General features: G+C 35.3%; 1 pseudogene; it reads right to left on the minus strand.

Moving 5' to 3' along the window:
- Window positions 1-166: 166 nt before the first annotated feature.
- Window positions 167-26,109, minus strand: LOC100356712 (elongation factor 1-alpha 1 pseudogene; annotated as a pseudogene).
- Window positions 26,110-27,826: the final 1,717 nt, after the last annotated feature.

A 27,826-nucleotide genomic window follows, 5' to 3' on the forward strand; every position in this document is an offset into this window, starting at 1 on the left:
AGGAATGGTCTACAAATATTCTCCTTTCCTTCTGAAGGTTTACGATGCATCGTTATCATTAACTAGTCGTTACTATGAGACTTAAATGGCCAATTGAGACAAACAGTTCTGAGACTGGGCTTCCACCCCTGGTGAATACTGGCGTGGTATGTGTTAGGTATAACATTCATTTAGCCTTCTGAGCTTTCTGAGCAGACTTGGTGACCTTGCCAGCTCCAGCAGCCTTCTTGTCCACTGCTTTGATCACACCCACAGCAGCTGTCTGTCTCATATCACGGACAGCAAAATGATGCACAGGAGGATAGTCTGAGAAGCTCTCAACACACATGGGCTTGCCAGGAACCATATCAACAATGGCAGCGTCACCAGATTTCAAGAATTTAGGGCCATCTTCCAACTTCTTTCCAGAATGATGATCAACCTTTTCCTTCAGCTCAGTGAACTTGCAAGCAATGTGAGCTGTGTGACAATCCAGTACAGGGGCGTGCCCAGCACTGATCTGACCTGGATGGTTCAGGATGACCACCTGAGCAGTGAAGCCAGCTGCTTCCATTGGTGGTTTGTTTTTGCTGTCACCAGCAACGTTGTGATGGCAAACATTTTTGACAGACATGTTCTTGACACTGAAGCCCACATTGTCCCCAGGGAGAGCTTCATGGTGCATTTCAATGGGCTTGACTTCAGTTGTGACATTGACTGAGAAAAGTTACCACCATGCCAGGTTTGAGAACACCAGTCTCCACCTGGCTCACAGGGACAGTACCAAAACCATCAATTTTTAGAAATCCTGTAGAGGCAGATGCAAAGGCTTGTCAGTTGGTCTAGTTGGTACAGGATGGTCAAGGCTTCAAGCAGTGTGGTTCCACTGGCATTGCCATCTTTGCCGGTGACTTTCTGTCCCTTGAGCATGGCATATTAGCCCTTGGCTCCAGCATGTTGTCACTGTTCCAACCAGAAATTGGCACCCATGCTATTGTGTCAGGGCTGTAGCTAATTTTCTTCTTCCTTTTTAAGATTTATTTATTTATTTGAAAATCAGAGTTACACACAAAGAGAAGGAGAGGGGGGGAGAGAGAGAGAGAGAGAGAGAGAGAGAGAGAGAGAAAGTCTTCCATCCACTGGTTTACTCCCCATTTGGCTGCAAAGGCCGAAGCTGTGCCGATCCGAAGCCAGGAGCCAGGAGCTTCTTCTGGGTCTCCCACACAGGTGCAGGGGTATAAGGACTTGAACCATCTTCTACTGCTTTTCCAGGCCACAGCAGAGAGCTGGGTCAGAAGTGGAGCAGCAAGGACTTGAATTGGTGCCCATATGGGATGCTGGCACTGCAGGTGGCAGCTTTACACACTATGCCACAGTACCAGCCCCCAATTTTCTTAATGTAGGTGCTGACTTTCTTAACAATTTCCTCGTATCTCTTCTGACTGTAAGGTGGCTCAGTGGAATCCATTCTGTTAACACAAACAATTATTGTTTCATACCCATTGTGAAGCCAGAAGGACATGTTCATGAGTCTGTCCATTCTTGGGGGCACCAGCTTCAAGTTCCCTAGCACTAGCAGCAACAATCAGGATAGCACAGTCAGCTTGAGATGTGCCTGTAATTATGTTTTTGATGAAGTCTGTGTGTCCTGGGGCATCAGTGCTAGTCACATAACACTTGCTGGTCCCAGATTTCCAAGGGGATGTGATACCACACTCATGCTCCTCTTCCAGTTTATCCAATACCCAGGTATACTTGAGAGACCCCTTTCCCATCTCAACAGCCTCCTTCTCAAAATTTTCAATGGTTCTTTTGTTGATGTCACCAGATTTGTAGATCAGATGGCCAGTGGTGGTAGACTTGCCCAAATCTACGGGTCCAATGACAATGATGTTGATTGAGTCTTTTCCTTTCCCATTTTGGCTTTGATTAGGCGGTGGTTTTCATGACATCTGTCTTATGGCAGCAAACCCATTGTGAAAAAGCTCATTTAAAAAAATCCAAAGTACAGGAACTGTGCTAAGCACTTTATACACATCTGAATCATCTGATTCCAACAACCTTTTGTATATGCCTATTATTATCTGCCGTCAGTTGGGGATCATTGAAATTGTGTTCTAAGGTTCAGTATTGGAGATATTTGATCCAAGGTTAATTCTCTTCACCACAGTATTATTTATGACCAAACCAAGAAAAAACTAATGCCTGATTACTGTTATGTTAACATCTTTCTTACACTCAGAGTTAGTAACACATTTGCTAATTTAAAAAAATTCTCATGATAATGATTGATAATTCATTTGATACCATTAAATATTGTCCTAAAAGCATTCCTCGTCTGCCTTAGACGCATGGTTATCTTTAAGAAAGTCCACATATTTGAAATTAGGTTATGGCTAATATGATTCTTAAAAGCTATCATGTACTTAAATATGCATAATGTTCACTAAGCTTTCTGATAATTTTCTGTCATGATAAGTTAATTAGTACATCATTTGTACTGCAATGACTGCAACCAACTGTGTCTAACTTAAACAGAGAAGAAACCATTGAATGATGGACAGAATAAAAAGGGAATTGTGGGGCAAACTGAGCCACCAAGAATTGGAAGCAATGATTCTAGAAATTCTGTAAGCTGGTTCAATGGGCAATCTTTATGGCACTGTCAGATGGTTAAGTTAGTGCCAAATATTTAAGTCCTTGTTTAAAATACAGTTGCTGCAAATACAGTGCTTTTCAAGTTTTGTTATAATTCTTTGTCAAACAAGTTGTTAAGGATTATATATATATATATATACTATAGCTTTAATGATTTGGGGACTGATTTTAAACTGACTTTAGGAGTGAATTTGAAAATCTTTTCATTTGATTACTGTATATAGCAATTACCTATTTTCCTCTTGAACGGTGGTCATTTTACTTTTCATTTTTTGAACATTTTCCTTAGTGGAGCAGTTACATGTTTGACAACAATGTAAATTAAAAATATGTTATCTAAAATAATAAAGAATACATTATATTAAAACATATGTACACTTTCTTTTATTTTTTTAAAGATTTATTTATTTGACAGGTAAACTTATAGACAGTAAGAGAGAAAGAGAGCGAGAGCTAGGGAGAGGTCTTCCATCTTCTGGTTCACTCCTCAAATCGCTGTGACTGCGGGAGCTTGGCCAATCTGAAGCCACGAGCCAGGTCTCCCATGTAGGTGCAGGGGTCCAAGCATTTGAGCCATCTTCTGCTTTCCTAGGCCACAGCAGAGAGCTGGATTGGAAGAGGAGCAGCCAGAACTAGAACCAGCACCCATATGGGATGCCAGCACTGCAGGCAGAGGATTAACCTACTGCGCCACAATGCCAGCCCTACATATGTATACTTTCTGAGAAGAGAGTTTCTCATCAGCCCATTTGGCTCAGGTGCCAGGAGAGGAGGTAGGTGAATCTGATGTAAGATACACACTATACATGAGGTTGTTGTAGCTCCCTAAAGGCTCCAAGCTGTTATCATGGATGCTGGGTAGACAAAACAACTGGTATCAATTAGACCAGATTTTTAAATAATTGTCTCTCATTAATAATTGTCCAGGAAAATAATTCAAAAAACATTATATCATCCAGCTTGAAACATTATTTTTATGTGGTAATAAATTTGCATATGTATTTGAAAATTTCCAATGCTGCTCATTGTCAGCCATTTACACTTGGTTGCTTATAATGCATGATTAATTTATTAGCTTTTTTTGTTTTGATTTCTTCTTCAGTTGCAAGTTCTAATGCAAATACTTAACCTAGTGTGCTTAACAAAACCATTGATATTCAGCATCCCCACCCATCTCTGTGCTCTGGATAACATCAACCATACAAGGGTAAAAAATCCTCTGTGTCTAGATTTCTATCAGTTTTTCCCAATGAAATCTGTACATTTTGAACCAGAATTTGAAAGAAGACTGAAGCTAGATTGTTTATCCTTATGTCAGCTGGCAAGCATGTTGGACATGAGGATTGGCAATGACTGGTTGCCGTGTTGCAGGGTCTGGTCACTAGCTCTGTGAGTGTGTGGGAGTTGTGGTGTGTGGCAGTTGTGGTAACTGTAACAGTAATAGCAGAATCAGTTTTCTCATGCAAGTTGACAACAGTGTCAGCATTGAACCAAATGCCACCTACTCCTCCTGTGTGTATCCAACGATTTTCTAAGAGTTGGTTATTCTTCTTAGGTTTCCTAGACGAATACCACATGAGAAGTATTATATATAATCACAGAAATAACATATCCAATGGTGTGTGTCTACTTGTGTGTGTGTGGAGTCAAACAAACCTGAAATTACATATTACATCATAATGAACTTGCTGAAACTTGATTTCTTCAACTTATAATGCTCATAACAGGTTCATTATGTTGTATTATTGTAAAGATACAATGGTAGAACATATATAAAATATCTGCCTCCAATAGCAGCAGTAAATAAATGTGACAGACAGAGGGGAGGAAATTGCTATTATAATATGAGAATTGAAATTATGCAATGTGCTCAGTTTCTTGTTGCTTGTATAGAAATTAATTATTTCTAGATGTTTTACATATTTTCTCAATTTTCTGACATTCAGTAGATACATTAAAAAACAATAAAAAAGAAAAAACAGATGTATGATTTTCATGAGTTCCAGGATTTCATTATGACAGGTAACTTATTAAATAAAGACAGCAAGCAAGAAAATGTACTTAAGAAAATCGTTTCTTAAATGTGTGCACAAATGGATTGTATTTCTAGAGAATAAGCTGCATTCAGTGTAGATGTAACAATTGAATGAATATGCATTGACTTCATGGAAATTAAACTAATTTTGGGAAAATGATTTCATTTTCATAAGACAATCTAATCAAGGCATAGGTTCTATTTAGAGTAATTAAAGTGAATTGGTTTAAATATTCAGTTTAGTTATAAGTGTTTTGTTTGAAAAGCATCAAGATTTTTCTTAATTTTAGCAAATATTTCCATTAGAAAAAATCATTCTATTTATATTCTCTGTTTAGTTTGAAACATCTGAATTAATCAAATTTCCTTTAATTGATTTCCATAATAATTGTAAATTTTGCAAATCTTTTATTAGTTTTTAAACATGATGTCTTGGTTTGACAGATTTGATGAATGAAAATAAGTATACTCCAAAATTCACTGGACACCACTGAAAGGAAAAGTTAACATACTTTCTTAAGTTATACTGGGAGATTACTTGTTTGATGATTTTTAAAAAAGTAATTTTTAAAACATCAAATTCTTGAATGTTTTACCATATTCATAATTGAAAAATAGTATCAGAAGCAGAAGAATATGTATAGTTTTAGTCAAAACAACTAATTTTAAGTGAACTTCTTCCTCCAATGAACACTTTCAATATTGGGTGATTGAAAATTTATTCAAATTGCAGATACTCAATCTGTGATTGACATATAAATTGAGAGGAAAATAAGATTTTAAGGTTTTTATTGTTAACAGTTATTACATTAAAATGTTCCTTATTTTTCCTTTTCTGTTTCCACTCTAATAATATAACATCATAACTTTAAAACCTTAAGTGGACATAAAATTGTATGCATTTATCCAGTACAATAGAGATTATACTGGATAAATAGAGATGATGGAAAGGCGGACTGCCAATGACTCTACACAACAACTTTGTTGAACTGATCACATTTATTAATAGGTAAGACTATGAAAATATAGAAGCTCAACACTTATTCAACTCACACTTTCAGAAACTTGTTTGTGTGTGTGTGTTCATGTTTTTTCACTATTGTTATATGGTTTCAATTAGCACATGCCTAAGGACAATAAGTTTATTTTCTCTATTTTATTTCCGTCCAGATTAACTATGGTCAAGAAAGAAATATGAGTGTGGAGAGGGTAGGAGAGGGAAATGCAAGAATGAGAGAAAAAGAGAGAGAGAGAGAGAGAAAATATAAAGAGAGAGGATGAATAATAAAATCTCTATATGAATACATGCATGAGAAAAATATGTATGTACCATATGTTTTTTATCTACGAAAAGCTTAGTGCCTGGTTCTATCATAATCTCCTTAAACAAATCAATGGCAAAAATAAGGGATATACTTCCAGAAATTTATAGATTATCTTCTTAAACATTTTAGTGTGTATAGTCTTTCCTTTGCATTTTATATAAAATATTTCTTCTTTTGATTAAAATGTTAAAACCATTAATACTACAGAGCTCAGGAATTATTGAGGCTTCTGTGAATACACTTAGTATTCAATATTCATTGACAGCTCTGTCAACATTTTTTAGTACATGTTGAGGTTTCTCTGATATAATTTCATGTTAATTTGAAGCAATGTCTGCTTTTATTGAATTTTTTTCTTTGCAGAGTCATTATTTGGGTCACAACTTAGTTTTGGTTTCTTTCCAAAAATTTTATCTGTGTTCTAGTTTATATATATTCATAACATGAAATGTGATGAAGGTTTTACATTTAAATCAGAGACACTGAAGACATCAGCTCATAGATACAAATATTTCAGCTCTTACTCTTATAAAGTGTTCAAGAAATAAACAAACTGTTCTTGATTGCTCATTTACTAAAATAGTGATTTTTTTTTAAAATTTTTTAACTTTTATTTAGTAAATATAAGTTTCCAAAGTGCAGTTTATGGATTACAATGGCTTTCCCTCCCCCATAACTTCCCTCCCACTAGCACCCCTCCCATCTCCTGCTCCCTCTCCCATTCCATTCACATCAAGATTCATTTTCAATTATCTTTATATACAGAAGATCGATTTAGTATATATTAAGTAAAGATTTCATCAGTTTGCACCCACACAGAAACATAAAGTGTAAAATACTGTTTCAGTACTAGTTATAGCATTACTTCACGTTGGACAACACATTAAGGACAGATCCCACATGAGGAGTAAGTACACAGTGACTCCTGTTGTTGACTTAACAATTTGACATGCTTGTTTATGGTATCAGTAATCTCCGTAGGCTCTAGTCATGAGTTGCCAAGGCTATGGAAGCCTTTTGAGTTCTCCTACTGCGATCTTATTCAGACAGGGTCATAGCCAAAGTGGAAGTTCTCTCCTCCCTTCAGAGAAAGGTACCTCCTTCTTTGATGGTCCTGTTCTTTCCACTGGGATCTCACTCACAGAGATCTTTCATTTAGGTGTTTTTGTTTGTTTGTTTGTTTGTTTTGTTTTGTTTTTGCCAGAGCGTCTTGGCTTTCCACACCTAAAATACTCTCATGGGCTTTTCAGCCAGATTGGCGTGCCTTAAGGGCTGATTTTGAGACCAGAGTGCTGTTTAGGACATCTGCCATCCTATGATTCTGCTGTGTATCCCACTTCCCATGTTGGATCATTCTCTCCCTTTTTGATTCTATCTGTTAGTATTAGCAGACACTAGTCTTGTTTGTGTGATCCCTTTGACTCTTAGACCTATCAGTGTGATCAATTGTGAACTGAAATTGATCACTTGGACTAGTGAGATGGCATTGGTACATGCCACCTTGATGGGATTGTATTGGAATCCCCTGGCACGTTTCTAACTCCACCGTTTGGGGCAAGTCTGATTGAGCATCTCCCAAATTGTACATCTCCTCCCTCTCTTATTCCCACTCTTATATTTAACAGGGATCACTTTTCAGTTAAATTTAAACACCTAAGAATAATTGTGTGTTAATTACAGAGTTCAACCAATAGTAGTGATATTTTTGTGAAAAGAATCTAAACAATGATGAAAAATACAAGAAAGGGGTTGGTTGTTGGGGCACTGCTGGCTAAGCTGCTGCCTGTGATGCTAGCATCCCATAGGAGTGCTGGTTCTAATCCTAACTGCTCTAATTCCATTCCAGCTCAGTGCTAAGGTGTCCAAGAGATAGTGGAAGACTGCAGGAGTGTTTGGTCCTTTGCTACCCATGTGAGAGAACCTAACAGACATCTAGCCTCTTGGCTTCAGCACAGCTCAGCCTTGAAGAAATAAGTATTTCAAAATCCGAGCATATAAATACAATATGTGTGTGTATAAATGGATAGAAATCATTTTCTAAAAATGAAGTCACAGAATGAACTTTGTTTTTAATTATTAAATTATTCAATTTATTTTTCTGTATCTAATGGAAGAAAAAATACAACAATGAACATAAATGAGTTATCAAACTATGAATAGATATGGAGGAAAATTAAATACATATTGCTAAGAGAAAGAAAACAATTCGAAAGACAATTTGAGTATATGGCATGCTGGGAAGAAAAATATGAATCAACAAAAAATCCATTTGCTTGGTTCTGGTGGGAGGGAGGGAGTGATGAGTAAGTGGAGATAAGGAGGATTTTTATAGCAGTGCAATCGTTCTTAATAATACTGTAGTGGTTGATGCAAATTTTTGTGAGTTTGTGAACGATAGTTTGTACAACACTAAGTTTCTGTCCCACAGAGTGATTCCTAATGAAAAATACAGATATTTGTTCATATCTATCAAACATTTGTTAATTATCAATATTATCACATAAATTGTGATAAACATACCATAATAGTATAACTGAGAGGTATATAGGAACTCTTGTAGTCATCATTTAGTTTTTTCTGTGAATCTAAAACTGTTCAACATCTATTCATTTGAAATAACTTGGATGTACTTCAGGTAAAGATTTGTTCAAATGACAAAAATTGTCCCCAATATGGAAATAGATGTAAGTCTATAGGCAAAAATCTAATGAGAACATTGACTAAAGTCCCCAAAATCTTTGAATCACATCCAAGCTATGTATGTCAAAACACATCATAATTAAATTCTGAAAATTAAATACACTGAAAAAAATCTTTGAAGTGGCCAGACACAAAAAGACAACTTACCTATAGAGAAAAGACAGAATGAAAATGGGTTTCTGTTCAGAAACCATGGAGACCAGGAGGAAGTGGCACAGCCTTTCCCAAATGCTGAAAGAAGAGGAATGCGTACACGAGATCATGTATCTGCAAAAATATCCTGTAGGAAAGCAAGGAGAATCAAGGCATTCTGAGATGCCAAAAAACAAAAACAATTTATTATGAACAGGCCTATCCCAATATACTGGCTAAATGAAGTTCTCTAAGAAAACAAACAAATAAAAAGGGATCTGAAACATCAGACCTCACAGCCATCGCATCAACATCAATCAACACCATTAACAAAACTTTTAGCAAAAATAGATTTCCCTTGTAATCTTGGGTTTTTAAAACTCTATCCACAACTTGAAGAATTACTTTAGAAAGTAAAAGAAAGTCATGGGCTGGCGCTGTGGCTCACTAGGTTAATCCTCTGCCTGCAGTGCCGGCATCCCATATGGGTGCTGGGTTCTAGCCCCGGTTTCTCCCCTTCCAGTCCAGCTCTCTGCTGTGGCCTAGGGAAGGCAGTGGAGGATGGCCCAAGTGCTTAGGCTTCTGCACCCGCATGGGAGACCAGGAAAAAGCACCTGGCTCCTGGCTTTGGATCAGCGCAGCGCCGACCGCAGCGGCCATTTGGGGGGTGAACCAATGGAAGGAAGACCTTTATTTCTGTCTCTCTCTCTCTTTCTCTCTCTCACTGTCTGTCAAATAAAAAAAAAGTCATTCAACTCTGATGTGGTACAAAATATGCATAGAGAAAATATTTGATAAGTCTGTGTTAAACAAAGGAGGGTAAGGAGATATGGAGGAAGACAAAATGTTTATATATTACTTGCATTTGTAAAATGATGAAACAAATGAACTATATATAATCGTACATATGTATTTATATATATTATATATGCAATGTGTGGAGTCACTAATTTAAACATTATCAAAAATATGTGATCAAAAATACTATACCAAACCAAATGTATTTTTTAAAAATTATTCAAGTAATTCATAAAAAAGCACAAAATTAAGAGTATAGAATTAAAAATGAAAGGAACAAACAGTAAAATAAATAAGCTGGCAGATTCTATCTTTAACACATCAAAAATTAGATAAAGAAAACAAAAAGTACAAATGACCAAAACTCATAAAACATCAAATAAATGCTTATAATCCCTTACCTATTAAGAAAATGAAATCGGTGATTTAAATTTCTATAGATATATTCAAGTCCAAATTACTTGACCCGAAAATTCTATCAAATCTTCACTGGAATAGCACCAATTCATCACAGACTATTCCAGAAAATAGAATAGAAGGAACTTGTTCAAAATTCATTTCATAAATCTGGTATTACCATGAAACAGAAACTAATACAAACGAAAAAAGAAATAAGGTCAATATGTCCTTTGAATATGTACAAAAAATCCTTAACACAATATAAGCAAATAGAATTCAGCAATATGTAAAATAATTAGACCAGGATTGCATGTTTTTTTTTTCCAAGTATGCAACTCTAGTTTAGTATTTTACACTAATCAATGTAATTTAACATGTTAGCAGACTCAAATGGAAAAAGCACACGATCATAATATGTATCCATTCATCAACAACATAGAAAAGTATTTCACAGTGTCCTTGATTCCACCAGTATAAAGTCTCTCAGAAAATTAGGAATAGGAAAGAACATTCTCATATAGATAGAGAACATTCATACAATGGCTGGTGAGAGCATGTTATAGCACTAAATGCTTACATTAGGAAAGAGGTAAGTATAAAATCAATAATTTAGGCTTCTATCTCAAGAGCCTAGAAAAAGAAGAGAAAAACTCAAACAGAAGGAAGTCCGAAGGTAGAATCCAATGACTTTCAAACAGTAAAAGCAAAAATTTAAAGTCAATAAAAAATCAATGATTGTGGCAAAACCAGTTAAGCTGCCACCTGGAAGGCCGACATTCTTTGAAGGATCAATAAAATTGAAAAACTTCTCATAAGCATGGTAAAGAAATAAAAAGGAGATACAAACTACCAACATCAGAAATGAAACAGAAGACATCTGCATAAACACAGTAGGTATCAAATAGATAATACAGGGATACTACAGAAAATTCTATGTATATAAATTTAACAATTTAGATGAAATATATACAGTTCTTTTAAAAAATTGTAAGTTGAACCATACTTAAAAAAAAGCATGCACCACCATACAACCCAACAATTAATTGCAACTCTTGGTAGTTTTAGAAAGACCTACATTCACTCAAAAACCTAAATAAGACGGGTTATGAAATCTCCTTTACAATAGCCCAAAAAAGGAAACAGTGCACATATTTTTTACTGGTGGAGCTGCTAAATTTTTGTGTGTATATACTATTGAGTCCATCTTACTAATCAAAATGAACTATAGGTGCATAGCAATTTATATGAATGTGTAGAATATTATTCTTGGTGAAGAAAACTGATCTTTAAAAGTTACATATTATTGATTCATTAATATAACACTTTTGATAAAAATGATATCAAAGGATGTTAGATTAGCAGTTGCCAGGAGTTAAGGAGAGGGTAAAGGTAATAAGGAAGTAGATGTGGTTGTGATGATAACGCAACACATGATAACACAGATGCTACGTATGTTGATGGTATCCATGTATACATTTTGGCTGAGAACTTGGACTATTGTTTTGGAAGAATAGAATTTGTGGGATTCTGGGTAGAGTGTAAATTATTTTGGTCTGCATTATATCTTACAACTGCATGTGACTCTACAATTATGTAAAATGTTTTAAAATATATTAAATAAAAATGTTTCAGAATTTCCAACATATTTTAATAAGTTGCTAAAGCCAATTAGACTAGAAACTCATTTTGAATCTCAATATTAAAAAAATTATATCATTGATATGAACATAATTAATTCTGCCTTATTATTTTTTCTTCTAGGTGATGGGACATAGATATAAGTTATGAGAATGAGAATGAATAGGATCATAGCAAGCCTTAGACAAATAACATGAATGAAGTAGGGGCTGAATATTAGTAAACAGGGTCATGTTTGGAAAAAATTATGTTATGATACACATAAAAGTTTTATAAATTTCAAACTCACTGAATGGATTTTGGAATGCATCAACTTGGCTAGGCTGAACTACATTTCCCAGAACCTATTTGTAGTACAGTTTTAGAAATTCATGCATATTCATGTGTTTCCATTTTTGGGGTAGACGTAAGGGAGACTGTTGCCAGGATTTGCTAGGCAGAAGGAAGGAGTAGCCATATTATTGTGCCTGTGTGCATGCATGGACACATGCATTTCATACTTGCTGCTTTGTCTTGTAGACATGAAGTCTCAACTGCACCTGCTGTTGCTCTTCATTATACTAGATCCCCTTTCAGTTTTTCTGACAACTGGTCAAGGTGTCTTTAAAGGACATTGGTTTCTGTTGTATCACCTGTCACCAGTCAAATGTAACAATAACGGATACAGATTTCAGTCCGTTCTTTCTGATTTCCAGCTAGTGTTTGTGGGTTCCAGCCTCCTCGCTGGTCTTCCTTTCTTGATTGCTTTCCCTGTGGATTTCAACATCACCTATCAGATGCTAAGACAACTTCACCAGTCCACAATTGTGTATACTAATTCCCTGTACCAAATCCTTACTTCTAACTCTAGACACGGGTTAAAGTGGTAAGGAAAGTTTTGATCAATAATGTGCTGCTGGAATTGAAAAAAAAAACAGAGAAATGTGGACTTAACTTTCATTTGTACAGACGTGACTGGGAGTTTTAAAGGGAAGATTATAAACAGGAAAATTGTGTGAGCGGAGATTAAGTAAGTGAAATGAAAAATTACAAAAAAGAATGTAGGGTGGGTTGGTCCATTTGAACCTAGTATTATTAATATCTTTATCTACCCAGTGGAGACTTTTAGCCAAAAGCTCAGAAGTGCCTGGCTCGCCTTTGTAGATGAGAAAACCTTAGTTTAAAGTAATTTCAAATAGCGGCTTCATTTTTTTTTTTCAGTTTATTTATTTATCTGAAAGAGGACCAGGGGAGAGAGAGACAGAGAGAGAGAGAGAGAGAGAGAGAGAGAGAGAGCACTTCTATTATTGTTCGATCCCTCCCCAAAGTGCTGTTAACAGCCAGAGCTGGGCCAGGCTGAAGCCAAGAGACTGAATTCCATGCAGGACTCTCGCATGGGTGGCAGGAGCCCATACTCTTGAACTATCATCTACTGCCTTCCTAAATAATTAGCAAGAAACTGGATGAGAATCAGAGCAGCCAGGACTTGAATAGCTCTCTGTATGCGATGCAGGAGTTGCAAGTGGAGCTTGAACTACTGCACCGAAACACTGGTCTCTGTTACAGTTGTGCACATTTTCTTTAGATATATGCAAGCAAGTATTTGAGATATCAAGCAAAAAGACATATGGCATTATGAATTTACTAATATAAATAATACTTCATTCTCAGATAATTTAAATGTATTGAGAGGCTATAAAATAAACATTTAAGGAGTTGGAAATATCTGTAATACAAATTTAAGTTGGAAATTATTCTGTAATTTTATTATTCATATATGCAATGACTTCATTTTCAGATATGCACTAAATTTAATGAAAAGAATAATTTAGAGCTGGTAGAGTATAATAAGATGTTGATTATGTTTTAAATATACAAGCCATTACAATATTAAAAAGATGCCAACCATAAATTTTTGAAATGCATTGACAGTCACTCTCAATAGTATTAATTTGGAAACCTTACAGGTAGGACTTCAGAAGATAATTTCTCTTTTTTATAGGAATGTTAAAATCTGAAAATTAACATTGGCTATCCCTAGTGCCTGTATTCCTTGCACTGAGCCATCATCTGAAAGCTTGAAACACAACTTAATTTTCTGAGCCTGAAGAACAAGGCAAAGCTCAAACATGGAAGAAAATGAACTGGATCTTTGCAAGATTCTACATCCATGATTGTTTTCTATGACTGCATTATAACACATTCACCTTCCCACAGTGAGGAAAGCATAGATCTTTTTAAATTTTTTGTCAAAAATGTATTTATTAATTTATTTATTTGAAAGGAAGAGTTACACATGCACACACAGATCTTCCATGTACTGGTTCACTCCCCAAATGGCCTCAATGACTGGGGCTGGGCCAGGCCAGGCTAACACATTTCTCCTGGATTTCCCACGTAGTTGGCAGGAGCCCAAGGTCCCACGCCCTCCTCCTCTGTTTTCTCAGGCACATTAGTATAGAGCTGGATCAGAAGTGGAGCAGCCATTCTAACTGGTGCTGATATAGGATGCTGGCATCACAGGCAACAGCTTAACTCATTATGCCACAATGCCAGCCCCAGAAACTTTTTAAAAATGTTCATATGAAGCTTGAGCTGGATTTCTAATAATCAATAACAAATAATACAAGAGCCAAATATTCTCAAATATTTACGTATGTATGTATATATGTATGTATGCATTTGAGAGACATTGTGAACACAGAGAGGGGGAGGTGGAGAAGGAAAAGACAGGCAAAGGAGAAGCAGAAGGAGAGGGATCTTCCATAAACCCATTCACTATATAAATGGCTACAATAGCTAGAGCTGGGCTAGCATGAAGCCAGGAGCTAGAAACTCTATCCAAGTCTCCCACTCAAAGTGGAAGGAGCTCAAATATTTGTATCATCAAAAGCTGCACTCCCCAACACATTCGCAGGTAACTTGTTGGAAGCAGAGCGGTTAGGGCTTGATCTGGCACTGATATGAGATGCTGGCATTGCAAGCTCCAATTCCCATGGTCAAATTTTACACTTCACTCACAATTGCATACTGTGATGAACCTGTATTTTGGGCACTGCTTCATTCTGTGCTCTGATAAAAAATTTCATTATTACTATTATTATTTTATTAATCTCTGATTTTGAAATGGCCAGTGTTTGTTTCCAGCTTTTTGGAAAGATTGACATGTGATTTATCCATACTCGACTGAAAAATTAAGGCCATGAATAGGACACAATATGTGGGAATGTCTAACATACTTTTGTATAATTCTATTCTTTTTTCTTCTTTCCTTCAGGAATGTCATAATCTTCCATTTCTCCAATTGTGGCAATTCATTTTTCATTGTTTGTTTTTTTGACAGGCAGAGTGGACAGTGAGAGAGAGAGAGACAGAGAGAAAGGTCTTCCTTTTGTTGTTGGTTCACCCTCCAATGGCCGCTGCAGCCGGCACGCTGCGGTTGGTGCACCGCGCTGATCCGAAGCCAGGAGCCAGGTGCTTCCTCCTGGTCTCCCATGCGGGTGCAGGGCCCAAGCACTTGGGCCATCCTCCACTGCCTTCCCGGGCCACAGCAGAGAGCTGGCCTGGAAGAGGTGCAACAGGGACAGAATCCGGCGCCCCGACCGGGACTAGAACCCGGTGTGCCGGCGCTGCAAGGCGGAGGATTAGCCTAGTGAGCCGTGGCGCCGGCCTCATTTTTCAGCTTTAAATTGCATCTTTTAAGCACAATGCTATATATATATAGTGTACTACATACATAACATATATAGTATCTCATGGCAGGATTCTACTTGTCTCCCTGAATCCTTATTAACCAGCAAACTACTGGGCACTATTGATTTAAAAGGAGTTGTGAAATGATAGAATAACTTGGCTAAGCAAATAAATGTACTTTCCCCCTCTGATTAGCAACAAATGACACCTTCACTTTTTGCAATATCTGTTTACTTATCAGTGAAATATTGTTGATGTGAACAGCATTAGCACTCTGGAGAGTCTGGAGTCAGCTGCTGTAGCTGTAAGCTTTGTATGAAAAGGTTGTGTGTTTGTCATAGCAGTTCAAGGGCTCCCCAGTGTAAGTTTCTAAATTTTCCTATGAATGCTTTGTGTTAGTTGATTGTTTCCATATTCTACCCTGCTCTTCTTGGTTTATGACACTCCGCATTCCCATTTTTTGTTATTGCTCCTGGTTCCTACATTGGGAGTACTTAGTAATCAAGACTGATAAAAGTTGACTTCCACAAACTTATAGTAGGAGAGAATAAAAGGAACACAAACTAACTATATGAAATTAGCAGTATCTTGGTCCATATCAGTGCAAAAGGACTATGAATAACACATATAGCACAATAACATATACAATTTCATATAGACATAATTTTCAGAATCCACAAAATGGCACACACTTCATATATGAGAGATCTTCAATACAAGCATGGGAAAATGTAATTAAAGGATAAGTTTATTTGCACACAATGTTTTTTGAAATCCATGTAGAGATTTTATTTTATGCAATTTTCAAGAATATTACAAGGATCCTGTCTTAATAAGAGCTCACAGATTTGACTTCAATAATTTTTTGGTGTGCTTATAACTAATACTTCAAAAATATGAGAAAATATTAATTCTTATATAAGACATTTTGTGATTGTTCCTTTGTAGCATTTGATCCAGTTTTTCTAAGATAGTATTCTGCAAACTAAAAACATCCAGGTAATAACATTTTTGACTACTCATAGTGTATTAAGGTCATAATGCACTGATTCTATTATGTAGTCAGTAAAATTGCAAAGCTATTTTGTTTTGATGTACATTTAATTTATTTAAAATACACATGTATTTAATATAATACTCTCTCTATATATTATAGCTAATGGAATGTTCATGGATTAAATTAATGTTAATAGAAATACCACGTACGAGCCAGCCTTTAATGTGAGATTCAAAATTAAATTTATAGTTTCTTACTCAGTGTTTACCTATGTGTTTAGCTCTTTATAAAATGTTATTTTCATGTTTTTCCAAATGGATTTTTGACCAGAGTAGTGGAGAATTAAATTATTGATGAGATACTCTTACAAGAAAGGTTTTATTTAAAGCACAGAATAAATATATATTAGAGATTCATTTGTAATAGCTGGGTGCTGGCACCGGCATAACTATATGAAAGTGTTAATAGCATAGAGCATAGATCACTGCCTTCTCACCTCATCTTTGCTGATCAATCAGTAAGTGATCCCCGGCTCAGCAAGAAGCTGGAGCTCCACCTAGAGGTGGAGTTCCAGACCGACTGAAAAATGAATTACGTCGCTATTCAGCATGTTTTGTGTAATTTACATATTGAATTGTTTAGGAAATGTGATATTATAAATGAAAATGATATTCTACCGTATTGTTTAATTTTCCTCTAACTCAAAAACAAAATAATCAATACTGGGCTATATTTTCATTTAAAAAATTCTTCACTATGTTTAAAGTTTTCAAGAATTAAAACACATTTAAAAAAATAGAACAATGAGAATTAATTAAAAATGGATAGTAAGTTGAAATTTGACAATATTTAATAATGATGAACATAAAATTTTTGGTTTGTTGAATTCACCAAACTTAAAAATTCTGATGAACATAACGTTGTAGCATAATTAAAATTTTGGAAAAGGGACTATTTAGTCAAACTAAGGTAATGCTATTTATAATTTGTATGTTTTATGTTTAAAGACATTGGTACTATAGCCAATGTTAGAGATATTAATTAGAGAAATTTTAACCTACATAGTAATATAACTTTGTACTATATCCAATGTTAGCATATTGATTAGGAAAATTTTAACTCCCATAGTAATATAACTTTGTATAGTTACATAGTCTTAGAGACAGCAATTTATCCAAAATTTAAGGAAAAACAAGGAGTGAGCAGCAGGAAATGTAATCTTTCTAATTATTAAGAGAAATAATATTTTATTCAGATAATATGATCCTCTGGAGAACAATGCTGTCTTTAAATACGGATGACAAAAGTAATGGTCAGAAAAGTGATATTGGAAGGTGAGGAAAAGAGAAATCACTTCTTCACCTTTGTAGTTGTAGGTGTAGAGGAAAATTTTTTGTGTTAAAGAGCTCTAGAGAAAGTAGTGAATCAAAGGAACACACAGGTATCAAGACACACATGCATTTTGCAGACTTATGAGTGGGAACATCAAAGAAGATTATGTTCGTAAGATAAAATTAAAATGAATGCTTGGTTCAATGTAGAATGCTAGACATTAATAGGCGTTGGAGTTCCGAAATTATAGAAGATAGTCATTTATGCAATGACAAAATAAACAGGGATGTTTTATAATGTATTTCATCTTCATTGCCTCCTGGAGAATGGTGTCCTTTATATCTGAAATCTGTGTATAGTACTGATAAGTGTATTATTTCTTACCAGACATTGGGAGTTTTGCTTAGGGCTACTGTGGCTTAATGACTTGAGTAAGCAAGCATTAAATAGTTATTACTTGGGCAAAGAATTGGAGACACATTGAGTTGGCATTCATTCTGCATTATTCTTATCAATGTTTGGTTTTCACTGAGGCTGATATTTCTCAGAGAAATGGTTAGTGATTAATTTTTCTTCATACATTGGACATACAATGAACTGGCATACAGTTCATTTTTCCTTGATAGAACCAAAATAATAACCTTGGTTTACCTGTTGCCTCTGTGAAAATATTCATATTAATGATTTTCATCACAAAGTGGTCTTATTTCAATAATTTAATATGTTACCCAGGTTGTCATGGTTAAGAGAAGAGACTCAAAATACACTGCCTCCAACTGAAAACTGTTTATGCCATTCATTAGCAGATGACATGCAAAAAAATAAAGATGTTTTTAGGTTTGAAAAAATTAGCAGCATAAGTAGTGGATGCTTGATTTTACACTGAGAGATAGGCAATAATAAAGGAGAAACCTGTGGTTTGAGTGACACGTTCATTTTGCCAGTTACCAAAATAGCATACAAAATGCAGGTAGGCAGTGAGATGAAGCAATGAGACAAGAGAGTAAACTGTATTTTTAGCATGCTAATATTTTGTGTGTCTGTAATCTACAGCAATGGATGTTTAGAAGATAGTTGCATATCTAAAATAATGGTGGAAGGCAATGAGGTTGATTAATGTCTCTTCTCTCCATCTTCTTTTCTTAGAATTTAAATATATTTAATCTCTCCAATCTGAAAATAACAACCAATAATTGCATAACGCTTTATTTTATCTCATATCTGTACTTTCTTTCAGCATCAAATCCCTTAAGAACTATGTAGCTATACCGAGTGGATTTACCTGATATAATATAATAAAAGCCTACTTTTTTCTTGACTTTAATAATGAACATCATTCTTCCTTAAGCTGATTTTGCATTAGCTCTCAGTTGTGTTCATCATTCTCAATGGTTGAACTCACAACAATCCTAGATTTGCTCCAGTTTTGTGGCTACTACGGCCATTGATGAAGTAATCTCAGAACTCAGTTCTAGAGACAACAAGTCTCATATTCGTTGAAAACCACTTATAGGTGATTTCATCTCAGTAAGCTAAATCATTCCTAAGAGTTTACATTTGATTTATGTAGGTACATATATACCATGACTTTTTAAATTTACTGATTTTTTTAAAACTGACATTCAGCTTTTTTTTTCAGTCCTGATTTTTTAGCTGTGCTCAAAATCTTCTGCCTTGTGATATCTTTAAAACACTCAAATTGGAAAAAAAAAAAAAAACCTCCCATTCATCTTCCTTAAACTTGAATACGTTCTGTAATTCACCAATGTTTTTTTTTCATAGAGAAACATCCTCATCAATAATCTTGTCTATGTAAGTCATCACAATTAATCAATTATAATCCTATCAAGAAAATTTTCAAAATATTTCACAATGTCATAAACCTCTCTTCATTTTTACTATCATCCTAGTTCAATATATCATTTTTTAAAAAAAGAAATATTTTGCAATAATTATTTATTTTCTTTTTCATATAGTGAAAGACAAAAGAGAAGTCAAAGGTAGGTCATCTTTATAATATAAAATATTGTTAATGAGTCACAATTTTGTGAAACATACTCATTTTAGTCTGTTATACATCATTTTATACAACTAATACTTTAGCTGACAAACTATAATTTCTCACTATATTTGTTGAATAGATCTGAAATGCTATACATTTCCTTGAAGCATTGAATAATCTGACCCCTGATTAACTTTAATTAGTAATTACACTACTTTTAAAAATAATAGAATGTACCTTGTTTTGCACATAGATTTTATCTGAGCAAAAGAAGATTCAGAGAACTCTGTGTCATTGATTCTTTTGGCTGAATGTGTAGAAAACCAACATTAATTACAATGAAATAACTGGTCTGCCAATCCAATGTCCAGACTCCTCATTCGGTGCTTTGAACTACAGAAAAATTCCAATGAAAGATTCAAGAATGAGCAGGCTCTCTTTTTCTCTCTCAAAGATAATATTGCTCACTTATTAGGACTATATAAATTTATTATAGACTAAGAAACATGGAATCTGAAAACCTGTTCAAGTTAACAAATTATTCTTATTTAAAATTGTATTAGACACAGAGAGAACGAGAGAGCTCTTATCCACTGGTTTACTCCCAAAATGACTACGATGGCCAGATTGAAGCTAGAAGCTGAGAATTCAAGCCAAGCCTCCCTTGCAGGTTCCTTGAGATATTGCCACTGCTTTCCAGGATTTATATTAGTAGGTGCTGGAGTCAGCAGCTGGAGATGGGTGTTGAATCCAGGCACTCCAGTGTGGGATGGGTATAGCTTGACCACTAGGCCAACGTCATGCCCCTGTTCAACTTCCTCTTTACTTGCATTTTATAAATTAACTTTCACAAAGGAATTCATATAGTCACATCCAATAGTAGCCTTAAGACTAAGTGTGTTTTACATATAATTTTAAAACTATGGAGTAAAAAATGAGTCCATAGAAGCCATAATATAATGAAGCAATGGCAGACCATTGCAAAGGTATACAAAGTAGGTTTGAGGTTTGGGAACATTGCTGTACAGGACATTGCAGAGCTTCATGTGATGAGGAATAAGAGCAAAGAGAATATAAAAAATCTCTACAGGAGAGATTATAACATAGTTATCAAGAAAACAGGAGGGGCCGGCACTGTGGCTCACTTGGTTAATCCTCCACTTGCTGTGCCGGCATCCTATTTGGGTGCTGGTTCTAGTCCCGGTTGCTCCTCTTCCAGTCCAGCTCTCTGCTGTGGCCTGGGAGGGCAGTGGAGGATGGCCCGAGTCCTTGGGCCTCTGCACCCGCATGGGAGACCAGGAAGAGCTCAGCACAGCGCCAGCCCTAGCGGCCATTTGGGGAGTGAACCAACGGAAGGAAGACCTTTCTCTCTGTCTCTCTCTCTGTGTCTATAACTCTACCTGTCAAATAAATTTAAAAAATAAATAAAAAACAGGAGACAGTGATGTATCATTAAATTATATTATTTCATTGCTGGCTCTCCAGTTAGGACTCTAAATATCTCCAGGATCTACCTTCAAAAATGAAAACCGGAAAGGCTAACTCTAAGCTATTGTATTTGTGATGTTGAAAAGTAAAGTTGAGGGGCCTGCACTGTGGTGCAGTGGGTTAAAGCCCTGGCCTGAAGCGATGGCATCCCATATGGGCACCAGTTCCAGTCTTGGCTGCTCCTCTTGCAATCCAGCTCTCTGCTACGGCCTGGGATAGCAATAGAAGATGGCCCAAGTCCTTGGGCCCCTGCACCTGCGTGGGAGACCTGGAAGAAGCTCCTGGCTCCTGGTTTCTGAACAGCGCAGCTCTGGCCATTGCAGCCATCTGGGGAGTGAACCAGCAGATGGAAGACCTCTTTCTCTTTCTCTCTGTCTTTACTTCTCTCTATAACTTTGTCTTTAAAAAAAAAAGTTGAGGAAAAATCCACAATATGTCTAATTCCCTTTGACAGATCTGGAATTGGGTAATTTAATATTACTTCTTTTTGTTCACTTTCAGTTTGAGGTGCAAACTGTAAGGAAGTTCAATACCTGTAATTTGTAGTTTTCAAAGTTTTGACAAATAAAACTTTGACTATATGTTACTACTGAGAAATTGTATTTTTAAGCCATAATTACTTAAGTCTATCTTGAGCTTTATTCCTAAGAAAGGCAGAATTTTTAAACAGTGCAAAGTCCTGAAGTTTTATATCTTCACAGGTGCAATTTTCAGCACATAACTGCATATTTTTCCCAAAGTACAACTGTATATATTTTTAAAAATAAAGACTCATATTTTGCTTAGCTCAAATAGAATCATTTCTTTTTTTAGTTTTTTCAAGAAATATTTTATGCCATACAGCTCTTTTCAAGTAAATAATATCTATCATCTTATGCTAGTCAAGCATATTCTTTTAGGAGACTATGGAACAGCTGGAAAATTTATGAAAAATCAAACCATTTGAAAATATTTTAATAAGAATGATTATTTGTGTGGCACTCTGAAGAATACTAAAAAGGATACCTCTCTGCCTCTTGCTTTTCTGTCAAGTAACTAACCAGACTACCCCTTTCCTTCTCATCAGTGCCAAACGCATCTTTGCTTTTTCTTCTTTCAAACTTTGATCCCATGGGAAGTTGCCAAGAGAAAAAAATCACTTTCATCAACTTCATATTATCCAAACCTATCATTTGAATTTGTCAACATCTGTCCACAAAAATATTCAAAATCTTGGGAGATTTGAGGGGTTCTTACAACTTTTCCTGCCTTTCTATTCCTTCCTGGAGCACATACATTTATATGCAATGAGTATACAGTTTCTTTCTGGAACTTGAGTGTTGTTTCCATTCTGTTTTAGGCAGATCTTGAGGAATGGGGAAAATAGAAGAAGGGAGGATGTACAATTAATGACTCTTTAATGGCTAGACAACAAATCCTTGCCTTGTTCCAATCTTTGTTTATATCCTTGAACAATCGGCTGACCCATAGGATGCCCAAAATAGCTGTTCTCCCTGAGACAAATGTCAAGGGAATTCTGCTGAATCACAATAGTTAATGACAAAACAGCATGTGGTTCCATCTCTTAATTTGACTTGTTTTTACTTCATTTTTCCTTTCAGCTTCAATTACCGATTTCATTTTCAGTTATCTTTTCTTTCTGGAACTTGGTTCTACCACATCCTGAATTCAAACATTTTAAAGTGTGTCTCTTTGGTGGTATTATTCTCCCCCAAATTATTCCTATTTACTTAGGTAAAACTAGTAGAGTGTTAACATAATTTAAATGCATTAATAAGATGAATGCATTGAATAGACCATAATCTCAAAAACCTTCTGTGCTGAATAAAAGTTTTTATGGTATTTAAATATTTGTGTTCATAGTGACAAACTGCAGTAAATGTGTAGCTTCACCAAAATTAGTACAAAATGATGGAATTTAAGCAGTGATTAATTGAAATACAACTTTCGGGCACTTTCCAAATTCACTCCTTATGTGTGGTCAAGTAAGATAATTGTTAGAAACATTAATAGGATGATGACAAGAAAATGAGAAACTCTTATGCTTTAGTTTTTCCATTAGCAAACTAGATAATCTCATACAAAATATTTAGTTTCACTGATCATGTATTTGGTTCAACTATAAAAAGAAACTAGCAATACTTTTTCGACCTATGTACACTAAGTCCATTTAAGTTAACGAATGTGTATGCAGTAGGTAATGGCATACAATGGTTCTTTATCAAAGTACTGGCACTTCAGCAACTGTACCTGGGTGTAGATAGAAGCAAGGAGATAATTTCAAAATCACAAAGCAGAACATGGATAGGGTAGAACTGCAATTTATATCTCATATAGGAAAGTTTAGTTTGGCAGTTGGTTAAGAGACTTAGCACAAGGTCTTCAATCATGGCCAAGCTGTTTGTCAGACTAAGCACTCGGTCTTCAATCACCGCCAAGCTGTTAGTCAGGCCTAGATAACAGTGTCCTGTGTGGTAGCATAGCAAGGAATTTATGGACCCGTCTTTCTGATGGTCCAGGTTTGTATTGGGAATTGATTCCTCTTTTTTTAATCTCACAATGCTTTTCAGCTTTAAGCAACACTCAGGTGTGCTTATGAAATTTCCTTGTGAAAAAAGTAACAATATTAACCATTTAGTCAATGATGATAAAGATAAGAGCACAGAAATCATTGCTATTATATCATCTCACCATTTTGTACAGGTACAATTGTAATTATAAGATTAAGGATGAAATCAATCTTGACAGGCAAGCAGTCCAAATACATACAATTCTCTGCATTGTTATACAGTGTTTTTTTTTTTTTCATATTGTTTGCTGAACTCTTTTACTTAGGGTAGGGCTGACTTTATGATCATTAAGAAAAGTGAAAGTAGATCTTTGTAAAAATGAAGTGCAGGAATGAGAGAGGGAGGTGGAAGAAGGGTAGGAGTATCGGCGGGGGAGGGGGAGGGTGCGAAGTATCACTACGTGGCTTAATCTGTATGTATGAAATACATGAAACTTGAATAATTTAAATAAAATTTTAAGTAAATGAATAAATAAGTGAAATTTTGTTAAATTTGGTGGGATGGAAAGAACACTGCAGACTCTGGCTTCAGATCAGCCCTTCAGGCATTCAGATCTGGCTAAAAAGCCCATGAGAGTTTCTCGGGCATGGAAAGCCAAGACACTCTGGAAAAAAAAAAAAAAAAAGCCTAAATGAAAGATCTCTGTGAGTGAGATCCCAGTGGAAAGAACAGGGCCTCAAAGAAGGAGATACCTTTCTCTGAATGGGGGAGAGAACTTCTATTTTGACTATAGCCTTGTCTAAATAAGATTGGAGTTGGTGAACTCAAGAGGCTTCCATAGCCTTGGCAGCTCATGACAAGAGCCTCAGGAGATTACTCATGTCATAAATAAGAGTGTCAATAGTTAAATCAACAACGGGAGTCACTGTATACCTACTCCCCATGTAGGATCTCTGTCCTTAATGTGTTGTACTATGTGAATTAACAGGAAAACTACTATTCAAACAGTACTGTGTACGTTGTGTATCTATGTGGTTGTAGTCTGTTGAAATCTTTATTTAGTGTATACTAAGTTGATATTCTGTATATAAAGATAATTGAAAATGAATCTTGATGAAGAGTGGGATGGGAGAGGGAGTGGGAGATGGGATGGTTGCGGGTGAAAGGTTGGTTATGGGGGCAAAAGCTGCTATAATTCAAACGTTGTACTTTGGAAATTTATATTTAGTAAATAAAACTTGAAAAAAATAAAAAAGAACACTGCAGATAGAATTACCATAACTCATTCATAATATTTAGGGCCATATAAATATCTAATCTGTCTGGGTCTTGCCTATGATGTTAGTATAACAGTAACAGAAGGGAAAGAAATATTCTTAACTATCTGGGTTGTTTTGAAAGTTCCTACCTGTGAAAATATTTTAAAGATCCCAGAACACCATCCAAATACGATCTATGATTGTCATCTTTATTCGTTTGAAACAGAATGTGGAATAAAATACTAGATTGCGAACTATAAATTTAATTGACTAAAATAAGAAGTTTTTTTTTTTTTTAGATCTGGAAAAGATCTGGAAATGTAAAGGACATTATCAAAAGAAAATGATGAAAGCAAAATTGCTTAAGCAGACATTCACAATGGGAAAACAGGTTAATTAATGAGATATTCTATCCAATTTTAAAAAGATATGTGGAGGCTGGGGGATAGCTCTTTCAGGATGAAATGAAAATAAATATGTAAATGGATAACAAATGAAATTGTAGACTAAAATACAAAATATTCTAGCTTAAGGAAATAAAGAATCAATGCTGAGCTTAAGATTGAACATTAAATGAAGACAGTTAGAACTTTTCAGAAGCATAAGTTACGTCCTTGGAGAGAATGACCATGACGTGTCCAATACACATTCTTATAAAATATTCCCTTTTCCTCGTTGAAAATAATAAAGTGGACATTTTTAGAAAATAAGGATTTTCCTGTGGACCTGATGTACATTTTGAGGTTCATCTGGGAGTGGTAAACATATCATAACCTTGGCGTGGCTAAGTTTGGGGAGTGGTGGTGGTGAAAAATACAGACACAAAGGCTCATAGGATTAAGAAAACAATGCATCAAGAAAATCAAATACTTGATTAGCTGTGGTAAACAGCATAGATAAGAGTAGGATTTTTATTCGATAAACATTTTTCAGGGCAGTATTTTTAGGTTAACTAAGGTTGTGAATGAGCTCTGTCAAACACTGTAGATTTTAATTATTTCTTCTTTAGAGAATCTTTTGTTGAAAAGACATCTGTTACTATGACAAAAAACTCAAAAGAGTGTTTCCTTGTTGATAGTGTCTATTAAATGGGACTTACTGCAGGACTTTCAGTCCTGTGACATATCTTTGTAAGTTTCCCAGGAAGATTGAAGGAAAAGAAAGGGTGCCAAATTCAAACTCCATTCCGAACTTGATCTCTGATATAATATTATTTTCTAGTCTCTTACTCCAGTAAACCCACTCAGATCATTTGTGGAGCTAGTACAACATGACAGCAGCTTTCTTTTCAAAATCATCATACATTTTTAACAACGTACATGTTTATAATCCTTGCTTGTGATGTTCTCATAATAACAGATGGTTAATACACTATATTTTCTGAAGACAGAAAATTTAAGCAGGCAAATAGTCTGGATGGAGATTGAATCAATAATACAGACACTCCCAATAAAGAAAATCCCAGGACCAGTTCGTTTCACTGGTGAATTCTACCAAAATTTTAAAGAACTGATTCTACTTCTTTTCCAACTTTTGAAAACAATTGAAAGGAAGGGCATCATCCCAAACTCTTCTATGAGGCCAGCATCACCTTATTCTTAAACCAGAAAAAGGTAAAACTAAAAGAACTATAGACTGATATAACTGATGAACATCGTAGCAACAATCCTCCACAAAATCTAGCTAATAAAATCCAACAGCAGATCAGAAAGCTCATTCACCTGGACCAAGTGACATTTATCCCTGGCATGCATGGTTTATTCAACATAACACAAATTAATAAATGTGATGCATCACATTAACAAACTAAAGAACAAAAATCATGTTATTATCTCAACAGATGCATAGACTGCATTTGATAAAATACAATAATCTTTGATGACAAAAATCTTAAGCAAATTGAGTATAGAAGGAACAATGAAATATATAAAAGATTAAAAGAGAAATAGAAGACACATGAAAAAGGAAAAATCTGCCATGTTCGTGGACTGGAAGAAAATAACATCAAATTGTCCATATTACCAAGAGGAATTTGCAGAATCAATGAAATTCTAATCAAAATACCAATGACATTCTTCTAGAATCTAGATCTTGAAGAAACAATCCTAAAATTCATATAGAAACACAAGAGGCCCCGAATATTTAAAGCAATCTTAAACAATAAAAAGCAAAGCCAGAGACATTACAATTTGATTTCAAGACATCCAAAAGTGCAATTATAATCAAAACACCCTGATACTGGCACAAAAATAGGCATGTAGACCAATGGAACAGAATAGAAACTCCACATCAATTCAAACATCTACAACCAGCCAATCTTTGACAAATGAGCTAAAATCAAATTTTGAAGAAAGGGCAATCTCTTTAACATAGAGTGTTGGGAAAATTGGATCTCCACATACAGAAGTATGAAACAAGACCCCTACATTACACCTTATTAAAAAATCAAATAAAATTGCTTCAAGGATCTAAATTTATGAACTGATATCATTAAGTAACAGGAGAACAACATCAGGGAAACTCTGCAAGCCATTAGCATAGCCAAAGACTTCTTGGAAAAGACCTCAAGAAGCACAGGTAATCAAAACAAAAATAGATAAATGCAATTAAATCAAGTTAATAAGCTTCTGTACTGCAAAACAAACATTCAGCAAAATGAAGAGGCAGCTGGCAGCACGGGAGAAAAGGTTTAAAACTATGCAACTGAAACTGGATTAATATCCAGAATCTATAAAGAGCTCAAGAAACTCAGCAACAACAAAACACTCCAGCTGCCAAGAAATGGGCAAAGGCCTTGAACAGGCATTTCTCAAAGGATGAAATTCAAATGGCTATCAGACACATGAAAAAGTGCTCAGGAGCACTAGCCATCAGCAAATTGCAAATAAAAAACACAATGAGA

Source organism: Oryctolagus cuniculus, chromosome 14, assembly GCF_051225735.1.
Source record: "Oryctolagus cuniculus isolate XC-2025 breed Fujian yellow rabbit chromosome 14, ASM5122573v1, whole genome shotgun sequence".
NCBI classification, from domain to species: domain Eukaryota; kingdom Metazoa; phylum Chordata; class Mammalia; order Lagomorpha; family Leporidae; genus Oryctolagus; species Oryctolagus cuniculus.